Source organism: Panulirus ornatus, chromosome 19 (genome assembly GCF_036320965.1).
Source record: "Panulirus ornatus isolate Po-2019 chromosome 19, ASM3632096v1, whole genome shotgun sequence".
Classification (NCBI taxonomy): Eukaryota; Metazoa; Arthropoda; class Malacostraca; order Decapoda; family Palinuridae; genus Panulirus; species Panulirus ornatus.
Genome location: NC_092242.1, coordinates 53,506,432 through 53,522,894, shown reverse-complemented (window position 1 = coordinate 53,522,894; position 16,463 = coordinate 53,506,432). Strand labels below are relative to the sequence as shown.

Sequence of the window (16,463 nt, the reverse complement as noted above, 5' to 3'; positions counted from 1 at the left end):
GAGACAGAACCTCTTCAGCCAGATAATTGAACTGAAATGGAACTGTTTACCACATCATGCAGGTGATGCAAGACTAGGAATGGTTTCATAACCAGACACAATAAGCACCTACGAGACTGATTCATTATACCGTCAACTGATATTCAGTGCAGGAGTGAAGACTTCATGACACAGAGTTAACTTGGGTTTTGCTATTGTCTCAGCGAGTGCTGGTCTTGTGCGTACGTGTGACACGTTCACACATCTTCACTAGTATTTGGTATCAATGTTCCACGTTATATACACTCTGGGTCGACACTAATCACGACAAGGCTTGTGTTCATATTTCATCCAGTTCCACCCTCGATATTAAGCACCAATTTCCTGTACATCTCCGGTGCTTTACTCAGACTAACATTTGTAAGGTAGAGGCTTATAGTAAGTGACTCCTGACCAGTAGAATATCGTCAGCGTTCCATGCTGAGCGTGTAGCCTCCTGTATATACCACCCGGATGTCAAAAAAGATTCTTACTTCGTATTTCCATCAGTGTACGTAGGACGTGGAGGGACCCTGTATATCCTTTGGGATTTGAAATCTATTCGATATAAATCCACCGTACTAGAATGCACAGGTCTCGTGTCTACACCCTTCCCAGCAGCCGGTGTCTGTGTTTCTGCTTTGAAAGTCAACCCGGCAAAGCTCTCTGCTGAAGGTCATATGTGACGCAACGAACTACAGCTTAATGCTGCAAATATTTGTCGGAAAGTGCAAATTGTAGATCGTCCGACCGTCGGGAGCTGGCCACGGCTCATCATATGAATCATTTGGATTTTTTCCGAGGACGGCAGTTGTCCTTGGCGGTGTAAAATCGCCATAGATTTAGTATACTAACTTCTCCTTATCTCTTTTGATCCATTGTTGGATGTTTGTCCACAACGTAGTGCTTGGCCCAGTGTTCTCTCGCACCCACCCAGCCACATACATATTCAGTATCAGGCATAAATCTTTTGCGAGAACAATTCGCGTGTGTCGCGCTTGAGGTGAGGTCTCTGTTTTATCTGTCCGAGTGATCAAGTCTGCTAAGCCGTGCGATCCGCTGCATTAGCTGGCGGAATCAAACGTCAAGGTACGAAAAAGAGACTAAGAGTTTATGAATGACATCGCTTCACCATCATAATAATGCAGGAGCTGCCAGGTTATACTTAACACAAGAGGAGGCAATATGGAGCACGGCCAGCGCTCTCTCAACCCAGCCATAGAAGAACACGGTTCGATCCAAATGGTCTGAACCCTGGCGGCCACTGAAGAGTGGGCCGTTTTGATAACTGTTTCTTTCCTTACACCTCGAAGCTCTGGAACTCTACCTTCTCATGCCTTTCCCAATATCTAGGACTTGGCACATTTCGAAAGGTATGATCTTAACTTTAATAATAATAATAATAATAATAATAATAATAATAATAATAATAATAATAATAATAATAATAATAATAATAATAATAATAATAATGAACGGTTAACAGAACACAGAGGAATCCGCAAGCTGCAAATATACAGAGCCAATATCTATGTTTGATCTTTGATGTTTAGACATACAGCTGGCTGGCTGTAGTGGCACTGGGTCCGGGTATGATGGCAGTGCCTGTGGTGACGCAGACTGTGATAACACTGGCTGTGGTGGCACTGGTGATGGTGGCAGTGGCTGTGGTGACAAGCAACAAGATAATATCAATACAGTGACGGATGCCTCGTGTGTTGGAAAGGGACTCACTGCGACAGAGGACCTGCTGAGCCTTCAGATTACTGACATCACCAGCAGGAGTCACCACAGAACACTCACCGAGTGCGTAGGTCTGTAGCCCTGAGGTGTCCCGGGCTGTGCTGGAAGCCATAGGTCTCTGTCCCGAGTGTTCCATGCGAGTGAGCACGAGTAACACTCCGTCAGGGAAAGAAATGAGCGGCTCTCCTGCTCGAAGACCAGGGACGAAGAGGATTGAAGAGAATTACATCGAAAGAAAGATGAAATTCACGGCTCGAATGAGAGGTAATGGAGGAGAAGACGGAGAGATTGAAGGAACTGGAGTGGGAAAAGAGAAAAGAATGTGGGACGAAATGAATGGACGGAAAAATTGATGGTGTGAGAGAGAGTCGTCAGATCTTGGAAGACGAGGCTAAGGGCTGAGCATGGCAGTTGTCACAGCAGGTGAGAGAAGACTCGGGGATAACAATGGACTGGAAACATGACGTAGTGGCGTCTACACCTTTGGACAAAGAGGGAGTCCTAGCGGTTGGTTGAGTACTTTGAGGAATATGGCTGCTACAACATGGGCTTAATCCTACTGGAAAGATAAATGGATCAAACGTAAAACCTACAAAAAAATCTACGAAATATTTGGATCTGGGCCAAGGAAGAGGATCTTTGATGCGCTGTTCATGTTGAGGCAAATGTAAGGAAACATCGTATCTTTCAATAATTAGTTATATAATTTTTCACTATGACATTAAATCTATTACAGAAGATCCAGACAAGGGCAACAAAGATGGATCCTGATATAAGTGATTATGGGTAGTAACCATTGTATGTCAGTCACTCCTCTGGGAAATGATATAAGGTGAGCCGACAATGGAGTAAGAGAAATAAGGCTACACTTGAACCCAACCTTCAAGCTTCTAGGAGGTAATAATAACAATGGAGAACGGCTCTTTGACAGTTGCAAAGAAAGAGCAACAAGAAGTCAAACCAAGAAACTAAAAAAGTACTTTCTAGAAGAGACATAATGAAGTAACCCCTACAGGTACTACACAGTAGCTTAGCAAGTTGTATGATCCCCCCCCTAAAAAAAAAAAGAAAGAAAAAAGAAAAAAAATAATATTCAAGGGACGAAGCCTAGAAGGGAGCAGAACTTCCTCCCAGCAATGTACGTCACTACACAGGCAAGTTGAAACATCGTAACATAACTTTCATTTTCTAAATATTGCTCTTAGCACGGCGGCTCAGTATAGCGTAGAACTGAATACGTGTTAGGTACGGGGCAAGTGTGTGTGTGTGTGTGTGTGTGTGTGTGTAGGTGAGACACACCATCGTAAACACAAGTACTGTCCTCATTCAGTTGACCGGCCCGGGATCATGGGACCTTGGTTGCTCTAGATAAGGACTCGTCTTGAAAGCGTCATCAGGTAATATTCCTTAGATAATCGTACGTCTTCAGCAGATTATCTGATGAAGTGGGACATGATGAGGCGGTTAACCACCAGTCCCCGCCACCAAGCTCCACACTGACCTCTGTCAACAGACGCCACACTCGACACATCTCCCGGCCACCAGCCCAAGCCAGCGGCCTCGACCATCATCACCTTGGCCACCAACCCCAGCTACCAACTTGGCTACCAACCCCAGCCACCAGTCCCGAAACCAGCTTGACTGTGCGTCTGTATAAGAGTCAATGTTTCAGTGTATATTCCAGATCCAAGTGGTCATGGTCACATGGAATCAGCATAAACACCCAGTGGGCGGCAGAAGCAACTGACCGACCCCAGTAATGGAGGAGAGGAGCCAAGCAGTGAGGTGGTGTGGTCAGATGTCAACTTGTTACCTGATATAAGAAAACTTTTGTATTTGAAATAAAAAGTTGCCATATGATCTTTGGTTCTTCATCTAGAATACGTGGAACCATACCTATATGTGCAACCGATCAACTAGTCGAATATTTAACTGTATGAAGTGATCTTACAGAACGGCAGCAACCCCAGTGTTAAGACACCACGACCCTCCAGCGTGGGGTCCTGCAGTGTGGAGTTTGTGCTTTGTGCAACATACTGAAGGTACCTGGGTACCTGTGACTCCAGCAAGACAGTCTATCACTGAAACTCCAGACCTTATGACTCCAGCGACCCTGTTCCATGCGACCGTTCCTCCTACAGTGTTGTTGGATCTGTGAAGAGTTGGTGTGTAGCGGTACCTACGACCCTTGACATGAGCCGACTCGCCATGGAAAGGCTGGTCAACCTGCTGAATAGCCTAGGCCTTAAACTCTCACTGTAGGCCTCACTGCCTCTGGCAGTCGACAGGTCTAAAGCCGAGAGAACCAACCAACCTCCATCCACCCACACGCACCCACTCTTCACTCATGCTCCACACGCCTTCAACCTTCAGTCCAGCCTCCGCTTACAAATGTGACTCAGGTTTCGCCACACTCACTCACCGACAGATAGAGCAGCTGATATCCACTGTGGTGACGTCAAACCTGAGAGGACCATCAGTCGTCCGGTCTCTGTGGTGCCTCCAAGAAGGGCAGAGTCACCCGTCTCGCCTACAACTGGCAAGTCGCTACCTCACCGCAGGTGACCAGCCAGTATAATAAGGAGCTCGACAGAGGCACCCCACAACGACAGTTTTCGCTGTACTGCCATGTGTCACCAGCAAGCGTGTGATAACCCTGGAGGCCCACACAAATTCACGAGACAGTATTTCTCTCTACACTGTTGTCAGGTCAGTCATCCCAAGATTTTCACCATCTCACATGTGGGTCTCTTGTATCTCTTTCAGATTATACGAGGACACTCATTACTCAGGTCACAGCAGAACTAAATTTTTGTCATAAGGCACTGGCTATCATCTCACAGACACGTGTAAAACCACCATTTCCAGACCAGGTAGCGTGTATAGTGTCACATCTCAATGTAGTACCTGATATTCTCTTCATAACCTTAAGACCTTCGTTCATCTCCAGTAGCTTCTTAGAGCTACCCTGATTATCGTACTATTATTTTCTTCGCGTCATTTAATAATGTGTAAACTATTTGTATTTGAGAAGGTGATGTTCTAAGGACTGGATTCACTTTACAACCAAGGACATTAAGATTCTGGGGGTCCCAGATGGTGTAGATGACTTACACGTTGTCGATTTAAACAGAAGGGACGTAGACACAACCTAGGACTTAACCAACAACCCTGGTAACGTAAAATGTGACGACTTCACTTGAGAATGACTTGAACGGGGCATTCAGTTGCCTGTGCCGGGTCAACTAACAGAAGAAAAAAAAAAAATGTTGATGGATGGCACCTGTGCGCTGTTCTTCGTGGGGAGCCCCGGCACGTTAGATATCCTCATTGGCCACAACAGGACAGAGAGAGGTAACACGCACCTACCATCCATGACAGGTACTTCCTCTATATATTGCGTGTTAGATACATGAGCCTGTCGCCGGCAGCCATCCTCACCAGGAATGCTTCTCCTACATTTTAAGTCCTTCAGACAATAAGTCAAGAGTTCAATTATCCAGTTCTAAGTGGACTATGTACACTTTATAATATCAAAAATGCAATATCAGTGTTTTCCATCCGGCAAGTAAAAGATTGGGAGAGAAAATGAATGGCAAGATTCTAGACTTAATCTCATGTTCACTGTGCCATGAACACGATTATAGACCCTCTGTATGTATGACATTTCCCCCACGCGTTACTCTGTATGGTGAGGAAAAGAGGCGGCCCTGTGAGCTGGTGTGTTCCAAGCCTTCAAAGCCCGTATACAATGTAGACGACTCTGTTCACACTAGGTTTAGTTCAGACACAAAATGTGTTTTGTAATGTCTAGTAGTCGTTACATAAGTCAAAGACAGGTCTGGCCGACTCCCAGCGCAGTACAGCCAGCCCCAGGCACCAACCCTGTTCACAAGCCTTTGTCACTAGCCCTGAGCCACTAAACCTGATCACCAGCTGCAGCCACCAGCCCTGATCACCAACCCCAGCCACTAAACCTGATCACCAGCTCCAGCCACCAGCCCTGATCGCCAACCCCAGCCACAAGCCCTGATCACCAACCCCAGCCACAAACCCCGATCACCAGCCCCAGCCACAAGCCCTGATCACCAACCCCAGCCACAAACCCCGATCACCAGCCCCAGCCACAAGCCCTGATCACCAACCCCAGCCACTAAACCTGATCACCAACCCCAGCCACCAGCCCTGATCACCAACCCCAGCCACTAAACCTGATCACCAGCTCCAGCCACCAGCCCTGATCACCAAACCCAGCCACCAGCCCTGATCGCCAACCCCAGCCACCAGCCACAGCCACCACACTCCCCCGGAGCTGTGGCAAACGTCACCACTCACTGACTATCCCTCTGGTTCCTTATTGATGCTGCTTAAGCTGAACCCACCCTCCATGAATTCAACTTTAAGAGGACAGAGCGAGCGATTTCCGGCAGGAATATCGAGCAGAAGTTATTCCTGCGAAGATCCACATGCTGGAAACCATGAAAATTCTGTCCTTGATTCAGCCATTTGTGTCGCCCTCGTCCTGTGCACCAGCGACGTTGTACAGCCTCCAGTCTGTACTGTTCACTTACTGATAATATACGATCGACATTTCCGTACAGAGTACGTGCATCATGGAGCCTCACTTTGATCCATCAATAGACATGAAGAAAGGATGGAGCTGTAAGCTGTTTTAAGTGTCCCATCTAAACTTAAAACACCCACAACCTGCCCACAGGAGATGGATGCACAGCAAGCTCCTCCTACACCCAGCCCAACACCCCACAACCATGCAGGATACAGGAGCCACTTCTTGGATTATCTATCTATCAGTGTCACTCGAAACTCAGCTTCTATGTATAATCTTGGCTTCAATATCATACGGGATTCCTGACGTGAGCGAATAAAACTACCTTGTTTGCTGTTATCACAAACTACACGGCAGTTAATAGCTAAAAAAAAAAAAAGTTATACATTAACACACAAGTTTCATGGTATGAATCCACAGTGATGGGCGTGTGAAATGACTTGGTATATTTGGTGAACCGAATGACGTTAATACCTGGGTCGACCAATGGACGTCAGAGATTGGATCTAACAAACACATGAGCTCACACTTGAGGTAGGTCATATGTGGGGTCGTTAACCACCACAACTGAACTACTTGTGTCTCAGTAATGTTTTCGCGTTATCTGCAAATGTCCTGTGTTTTACTGTGAGCTCAGGACACTTGAAGATTCAGCGTTATCTATGATGTCTGGATCACTAAGTCATGTATCCTCCATCCGATACATACAGACAGGTCGACACACAGACTTGCAAAGGTTCAAGGTGAAGAGAGAGAGAGAGAGAGAGAGAGAGAGAGAGAGAGAGAGAGAGAGAGAGAGAGAGAGAGAGAGACAAGGGCAAACACACATACAATAAGACATATATATACAATAGACACCAGGACCCCGCCCTCCTCCCTCAATGGCGGATGAAGAACGTTCCGTCAGTCGAGAGCGAGACTGGCCATTAGCAGGGCAGTGCCAGGCCACCTTGATCTCCACCTTTTATGACTAAATAATAATGACATCTTGACACAGTGTTCCACCGAGACGCCTCTTGTTACACAGTGCGCCCGGCCGGCCCGTCCTGGAGCACCATACAATGTTAATGAACCAACTAAATGATTTATCTACATTGCTCTGTGATGATGATGTTATACAAGATCTCTGGAGCACTTCTGTAATTTTTATCTTTCATTTTTTTTTTTTCATGAAAGGTCAGTCATCCAGGACCAGGTTTTTGCTCTCTAGCTAAACCATCAGTGTTGGATTTACTTCATTCTCTTTTTTTTTCTGTTAGCTGAGCCAGTATTGGCAATTGAATGCCCTTATCAAGGCCATCCCATCAAATGTCGTGTTTCATTTTCCCCGTGGACTCATAGCAATATATATATATATATATATATATATATATATATATATATATATATATATATATATATATATATATATATATATATATATATTTCCACACATCTCTCTTACCCTTACGTTACTTACTCGATCAAACCACCTCACACCACACATTGTCCTCAAACATCTCATTTCCAGCACATCCATCCTCCTGCGCACAACTCTATCCATAGCCCACGCCTCGCAACCATACAACATTGTTGGAACCACTGTTCCTTCAAACATACCCATTTTTGCTTTCCGAGATAATGTTCTCGACTTCCACACATTCTTCAAGGCTCCCAGAATTTTCGCCCCCTCCCCCACCCTATGATCCACTTCCGCTTCCATGGTTCCATCCGCTGCCAGATCCACACCCAGATATCTAAAACACTTCACTTCCTCCAGTTTTTCTCCATTCAAACTCACCTCCCAATTGACTTGACCCTCAACCCTACTGTACCTAATAACCTTGCTCTTATTCACATTTACTCTTAACTTTCTTCTTTCACACACTTTACCAAACTCAGTCACCAGCTTCTGCAGTTTCTCACATGAATCAGCCACCAGCGCTGTATCATCAGCGAACAACAACTGACTCACTTCCCAAGCTCTCTCATCCCCAACAGACTTCATACTTGCCCCTCTTTCCAAAACTCTTGCATTCACCTCTCTAACAACCCCATCCATAAACAAATTAAACAACCATGGAGACATCACACACCCCTGCCGCAAACCTACATTCACTGAGAACCAATCACTTTCCTCTCTTCCTACACGTACACATGCCTTACATCCTCGATAAAAACTTTTCACTGCTTCTAACAACTTGCCTCCCACACCATATATTCTTAATACCTTCCACAGAGCATCTCTATCAACTCTATCAGATGCCTTCTCCAGATCCATAAATACTACATACAAAGCCATTTGCTTTTCTAAGTATTTCTCACATACATTCTTCAAAGCAAACACCTGATCTAAATAAAAAGAGCGTGGTTGAGAGAGCAGAAGAGGGTGTTTTGAAATGGTTTGGGCACATGGAGAGAATGAGTGAGGAAAGATTGACCAAGAGGATATATGTGTCGGAGGTGGAGGGAACGAGGAGAAGAGGGAGACCAAATTGGAGGTGGAAAGATGGAGTGAAAAAGATTTTGTGTGATCGGGGCCTGAACATGCAGGAGGGTGAAAGGAGGGCAAGGAATAGAGTGAATTGGAGCGATGTGGTATACCGGGGTTGACGTGCTGTCAGTGGATTGAATCAAGGCATGTGAAGCGTCTGGGGTAAACCATGGAAAGCTGTGTTGGTATGTATATTTGCGTGTGTGGACGTATGTATATACATGTGTATGGGGGTGGGTTGGGCCATTTCTTTCGTCTGTTTCCTTGCGCTACCTCGCAAACGCGGGAGACAGCGACAAAAAAAAAAAAAAAAAAAAATATATATATATATATATATATATATATATATATATATATATATATATATATATATATATATATATTCATACTATTCGCCATTTCCCGCGATAGCGTTAAGAACAGAGGACTGGGCCTTTGAGGGAATATCCTCACCTGGACCCCTTCTCTGTTCCTTCCTTTGGAAAATGAAAAAAAAAAAAAAAAAAAAAACGAGAGGGGAAGATTTCCAGCCCCCCGCTCCCTTCCCTTTTAGTCGCCTTCTACGACACGCAGGGAATACGTGGGAAGTATTCATTCTCCCCTATCCCCAGGGATTATATATATATATATATATATATATATATATATATATATATATATATATATATATATATATATATATATATATATATCTTTCTTTTCATACTATTCGCCATCTCCCGCATTAGCGCGGTAGCGTTAAGAACAGAGGGTTGGGCCTTTGAGGGAATATCCTCACCTGGCCCCCTTCTCTGTTCCTTCCTTTGGAAAATTGAAAAAAAAAAAAAAAAGAGGGGAGGATTTCCAGCCCCCCGCTCCCTTCCCTTTTAGTCGCCTTCCACGACACACAGGAAATAAGTGGGAAGTATTCTTTCTCCCCTATTCCCTTAGGGGAAGATGAACAGCTGAGTTAACTGTGGACCGCCTACTGCAACCAGGATTCGAATCTAAGCGCTCGACCTCGGGCGGTCCGTGAAGTGTTACGTAACGGTCAGCAACTCTTCAGTGACTGAACAAGGAATGGTTGAACACAATAAGAACAGCCACTACTATCTTACCCAAACTTACCTTATCTACTTCGACCAGTTTTACCTACAAGTGCCTGTGTTTAGTGAACTGGTTTCTGGCTATATCTAGTACACCTTATTTCATTTACGTGTCTAAATCTTCCAATTCCTGATGTCTGACTCTTCATATATTCGGTGGGGTACTGTACTGTTGTTCTACAGGATGGAACACATCTACAACGGACACACATGACTTGTCTAGATGGCTACTGTCAGCTGGATGGTCCCCAGGCCACAGTTCCCCCACCTGCACGATTCACATGACTTGTCTAGATGGCTACTGTCAGCTGGATGGTCCCCAGGCCACAGTTCCCCCACCTGCACGATTCACTTGACTTGTCTAGATGGCTACTGTCAGCTGGATGGTCCCCAGGCCACAGTTCCCCCACCTGCACGATTCACATGAACTTTACAACAAATGTGGCCGGCAGTTGGCGGGTCAGCAACCCAGCGGTGGGAAAGAGGACGGTAAGGCGAGCCACACACCAGTCAGGCAGGTAGGCAGCCACACACCAGTCAGGCAGGTAGGCAGCCACACACCAGTCAGGCAGGTAGGCAGCCACACATCAGTCAGGCAGGTAGGCAGCCACACACCAGTCAGGCAGGTAGGCAGCCACACACCAGTCAGGCAGGTAGGCAGCCACACACCAGTCAGGCAGGTAGGCAGCCACACAACAGTCAGGCAGGTAGGCAGCCACACAACAATCAGGCAGGTAGGCAGCCACACAACAATCAGGCAGGTAGGCAGCCACACACCAGTCAGGCAGGTAGGCAGCCACACACCAGTCAGGCAGGTAGGCAGCCACACAACAGTCAGTCAGGCAGGTAGACAGCCACACACGAGTCAGGCAGGTAGGCAGCCACACAACAGTCAGGCAGGTAGGCAGCCACACAACAGTCAGGCAGGTAGGCAGCCACACAACAGTCAGGCAGGTAGGCAGCCACACAACAGTCAGGCAGGTAGGCAGCCACACACCAGTCAGGCAGGTAGACAGCCACACAACAGTCAGGCAGGTAGGCAGCCACACAACAGTCAGGCAGGTAGGCAGCCACACAACAGTCAGGCAGGTAGGCAGCCACACAACAGTCAGGCAGGTAGGCAGCCACACAACAATCAGGCAGGTAGGCAGCCACACAACAATCAGGCAGGTAGGCAGCCACACAACAGTCAGGCAGGTAGGCAGCCACACAACAGTCAGGCAGGTAGGCAGCCACACAACAGTAAGGCAGGTAGGCAGCCACACACCAGTCAGGCAGGTAGGCAGCCACACAACAGTCAGGCAGGTAGGCAGCCACACACCAGTCAGTCAGGCAGGTAGGCAGCCACACAACAGTCAGGCAGGTAGACAGCCACACAACAGTCAGGCAGGTAGACAGCCACACACGAGTCAGGCAGTTAGGCAGCCACACACCAGTCAGGCAGGTAGGCAGCCACACAACAGTCAGGCAGGTAGACAGCCACACACCAGTCAGGCAGGTAGGCAGCCACACACCAGTCAGGCAGGTAGGCAGCCACACACCAGTCAGGCAGGTAGGCAGCCACACACCAGTCAGGCAGGTAGACAGCCACACACCAGTCAGGCAGGTAGGCAGCCACACCCACGGATCTTGTAGTGGCCAGCAACTACCAGTTAGATGGTCTGCACTACACAGTGCTGCTTGGCCAGCCGGCCTGAGTAGTACTAGCCAGTCCCAATAGCTGCCTAGAGGCCAGCTTGGCCGTGAAGTACTCGCGAGTCCACACAGCTCTGCCTGGTGGCCTAGCCCACACCTGGCGCTAGAGACAGGATCTCTCTCTCTCTCTCTCTGTCTGTCTGTCTCTCTCTGTCTGTCTGTCTGTCTGTCTCTCTGGTTGATGTCCACGGCCCGGATTGCTGGCCAACGATCATTAAGCAAATACTACCAATACAAATTCAGTAACATTTCCATAAGTATAAGAGATCTGTACTTTATCTCTGCACTGAGTATTCTGGTTTCGACCCTATTACGCCGCTGTTGGCGATCTTAAAACGTGAAAAACTTTGGTCCGTATTCTGTTGTAATGGCCATTGGAAGCCGATAGCCATTACGGCCAACAACAAACAAGACTCGCGACTGGGAAATAAAAACAGCTTTCCTGTACCATTAATGTCCTCCGACTTAATGGCCACCTAATGGTTAATTGCCACTGAACATGGTAATGGGGCTTCTTACTGCAAGCCAAGCAAGACCTGATTTTCATCGCGAGAAACCGTGGAAGGGTCTGTGGGGGCTTGGATGTGGATAGGGGAGCTGTGGTGTCGTTGCATTACACATGACAGAGACTTAGTGTGGCCTTCTTTCGTCTGTTCCTTGCGCTACCTCGCTAACAAACGACAATCAAGTATAACACACACACACACACACACACACACATATATATATATATATATATATATATATATATATATATATATATATATATATATATATATATATATATGGGAGCGGAAGTGGATCATAGGGTGGGGGAGGGGGCGAAAATTCTGGGAGCCTTGAAGAATGTGTGGAAGTCGAGTACATTATCTCGGAAAGCAAAAATGGGTATGTTTGAAGGAATAGTGGTTCCAACAATGTTGTATGACTGCGAGGCGTGGGCTGTGGATAGAGTTGTGCGCAGGAGGGTGGATGTGCTGGAGGTGAGATGTTTGAGGACAATGTGTGGTGTGAGGTGGTTTGATCGAGTAAGTAATGTAAGGGTAAGAGAGATGTGTGGAAATAAAAAGAGCGTGGTTGAGAGAGCAGAAGAGGGTGTTTTGAAATGGTTTGGGCACATGGAGAGAATGAGTGAGGAAAGATTGACCAAGAGGATATATGTGTCGGAGGTGGAGGGAACGAGAAGTGGATTTTGTGTGATCGGGGCCTGAACATGCAGGAGGGTGAAAGGAGGGCTAGGAATAGAGTGAATTGGATCGATGTGGTATACCGGGGTTGACGTGCTGTCAGTGGATTGAATCAGGGCATGTGAAGCGTCTGGGGTAAACCATGGAAAGCTGTGTAGGTATGTATATTTGCGTGTGTGGACGTATGTATATACATGTGTATGGGGGTGGGTTGGGCCATTTCTTTCGTCTGTTTCCTTGCGCTACCTCGCAAACGCGGGAGACAGCGACAAAGCAAAAAAAAAAAAAAAAAAAAAAAAAAAATATATATATATATATATATATATATATATATATATATATATATATATATGAGCCTAGGCCAGGTACGAAATCTAGCAACGATCCCCGAAGGGAGGATGAACAGGTGGGAAGACTGTGGACCGACTGCCGCGACCAGAATTCGAACCTATGCGTTCGACCCCGGGCGACCCGTGAATACGTCACGGTCAGCAACACTAACCGCTACACCACGGAGGTGCATGATCTCACTGCACTATATCTATATATACATGAATATGCTTGAACGTATCAGTATGTATGTATGCGCATACATGCATACTCTTCAGCCTGTAACTGGCCACGCTGGAGTGAGTGACGTGGCCATCCCGTCTAACGCCAAGGTTGGAGGAATAGGTAACACACACACACACACACACACACACGCACCTTATAACTACACAACTCCAGGACCATGTTTATGGGGTTCCTGCAACTTCGAGGCTACACTCCACCCAATGTAACCTCGAGCAGGCGGACTCCGGTAACACCTCCATTAATTTTTTTTTTTTCTGAAAAAGTCACACTAGCGAAGCAGGTGCTAGATAGTAACGAAAAAAAAAAAAAAAGGATTCCATCCTAAAATATTAAGGTTGACATTTTTTTCTAATTTGACAAAATATAAATGAAAAAAGTAATCATTCTTCTAGCAGGATGTTCTATAGGCCATACACGAGAAGCCTGACGTGTTCATGTCTATAAAGTTCTTCTAAGTACAACGCAACACACACACTTACGCTAGGAGGACATGGCTGCCATGGCTATGTTTGTAAAGTGGAAATCTCTGAAGCTACAAGAAGGTTCGGAACAAGTGAACAGAAGTCAATGAACGGTAAGATGAGTGGACGGTGGAACGTGACGAAGTATTTCACCAGCAACAGAGCTGTTGACTCGTGGAGCTAAACGCAAATATAGCTGGGAAAATTCAGAACTCTTTATGTTAGAAATGCAGGGATAAAAGATGGAACCTGAGGAATGTGAAGCTTCCTCCTCATATGTACAAATAGGGAGAAACAGAACGGTAAAATACACGCCCGGATCCCCATGCATGTACAGACCTGTGTTCTGTCCTTGCCTCCATGGGCAGGACGCCAGCCGTAGGAGCAAAGAGCAAGGTGCTTTACACAAGCAGGAAGCTGCGGTATGAACCATTTTGTTGCCAGTGACCAAAGGACAGGTCAAGGGGGAAATGTTAGTCGCGAAAATACTCCAATTCAAATCGTTCTATAGAGTATATCTACGTCCTTCCTGAAGGTGTTGTGAACGTTGAACTTCTGCTACTGCTACAGGAGGGAATGATCTATGTCAAAGATGGATCAGTCTTTACCTCAAACAGCATAACCTTGTGCCTGTTTATTCTTGAACGTCAGGAACCAGACACCCCAGCTGTGAAAAGGTCTTCCTACTTGAATTACCCCTTGATCTTTAACTGTTTCATCTCTATACCACCACAGGTTAAATTCTTTCTGAACTTTGGCCTGTACAGACATGAAAACAGACAAACATACCACGAAGTCCACAAATGTCCAGAGATAACATTAGCGTATACTATGACCTTACGCCATAAAGCTTATCACTACAGCACTATGTATGTTGTCACGTACTAAATTTCATCACCTTGAGATCAAGCTAGAAACTGAACTATACATCAGTCATGCGAATTACAAAAATTGAGTCATTTTGCTGCAGACAAGTACACCAATGAGGCCCGAAGATGCCGTGCAACAATATCCCAGAATCTGTCAGCTGGGAGCTGTATCCCAGCAGCGACACTGGGAACAGTATCCCTACACTTGACAGATCAGAGCAGTATCCTATCATCCGAAAATTGGCAGCTGTATCCCCAGCACCCGACAGCTAGGAGCAGTATCCTAGCAGCTCCAATCCCAGCATCCGGCAGCTGGGAGCAGTACCCCAGGATCCTTAGGTTCAGCTGGCATGGCGCTGGTTTTACGTCTTCATTAAGTTTTACGTTTCATTAACATGATCTTAAACGATGTTAAACGGTACTACCCTTGAGCACGACACGCTAGTATGACCCTTAGGCACGTCGGTACAGCCCTTGAGCACGACAGTATAACCCCTTAGGAACGACGCTACGGCACATGAGTCTAGGACCTAACATTTGAAGATCTGGTCAAAGACCAGGCTGTTGAACGCAAGGACCGTACCGTCGTGCTGAAGCGTAGTAACGTCGTGCCAAGTTACAGGTTTGGTTTGGTTACGTACCATCCTGTTATCCTCCCTCCAACAGAGTGTACATACCACACACTACCTGACGCCGTCAGCCAGAGTTCAGTATCATAACCCAGAGGGTTCGTATGGTCTATTGTAACTACTCACACATCACATTATCTATATATATGTATATTCACGAGACGTAGTTATATCTTCCAGCACACAGAATCAAGTATGAATTAAGTAATCTACATGGCCAATACTCACCCACTCCACTGGCTTCTTGGTCTGTGTGGCGGCCACCAAAGGGCTCCCGCCACCTTCCATGGGCATGACAGACACTAGGAGCCTCCACCACCAGCAAGGCAGCTCTGCCTACAGCCCTTGTGGTGATCCAGTCACTGACCTCGTGATTTTTCTCCATCCACCTCAGCTGTTGGGAAAAACATACAACGGTCAAGAGTTAATGTAAGCAAATATTCATAACAAACATCTTTTCAATGACCACCTTAATATATGCTGTCATATATATTATCTATGCTGGGTTCTCCCAACTCCTATAATCCCTTGTCTTTTATTGTTAAATCCTCAGTCAAGCTCATTTGTAACATACAGTACGATATACAGGCAGACGGTCGTTCATTCATGTTTCTAGGTAAATCAATTTAATGAACCTTCTGAAACGACTTACTTATATGCCGCAAACCACAAACATAGTAGATCTGGCACAGCAACACACACGACCAACAACAGACGAATGGAAAGCTATTCAGTGTTCATTACAGCACACACCACACACCCGCCACCAACGGCAAACACGGAATGAGAGGGAGGGAGGTGGTCGTACGGCCGCCGGCAACGAGTCACCAAAACACGAACAAACAGAAACGGTCCCAGAAACTGTTTTCACTTCACACAAAACCTCTGTGTGTGAATTTCTCACATTACATCTATGATTATCTATTGTAGCATTATAACACCATAACCATTTTCTATAATCTTGGGATTTATATAATGTGGCATTGTTATATTACACAGATTTGTGTGTTCGTACACAACGACGGTTTAAGATGGCAGGACTGAGACCTATCGTACGCTGGGAGTGATCACTTCCCTGTTTCAAGAATTCCCATTTTATCATTCGTTTACAATAGTGATTTTTATGTCGATTCGATGGTTTTGTTGGGACAGACAAACCG

The 16,463-nt window shown here is 46.1% G+C and overlaps 1 long non-coding RNA gene across 3 annotated transcripts in view; it reads right to left on the bottom strand.

Annotated features, from left to right (window-relative positions):
* The window catches only part of LOC139755502 (uncharacterized), a 1,033,757-nt gene that overhangs the window by 154,806 nt on the left and 862,488 nt on the right, over positions 1–16,463 (bottom strand). For 2 of the 3 annotated variants that reach the window (XR_011714114.1, XR_011714115.1), the window contains one exon: positions 15,532–15,697. This is a non-coding gene — a long non-coding RNA (uncharacterized lncRNA). Of the gene's footprint in view, positions 1–15,531; positions 15,698–15,955; positions 16,072–16,463 lie in introns of those variants that run through there. The other variant, XR_011714113.1, reaches the window with a different exon arrangement.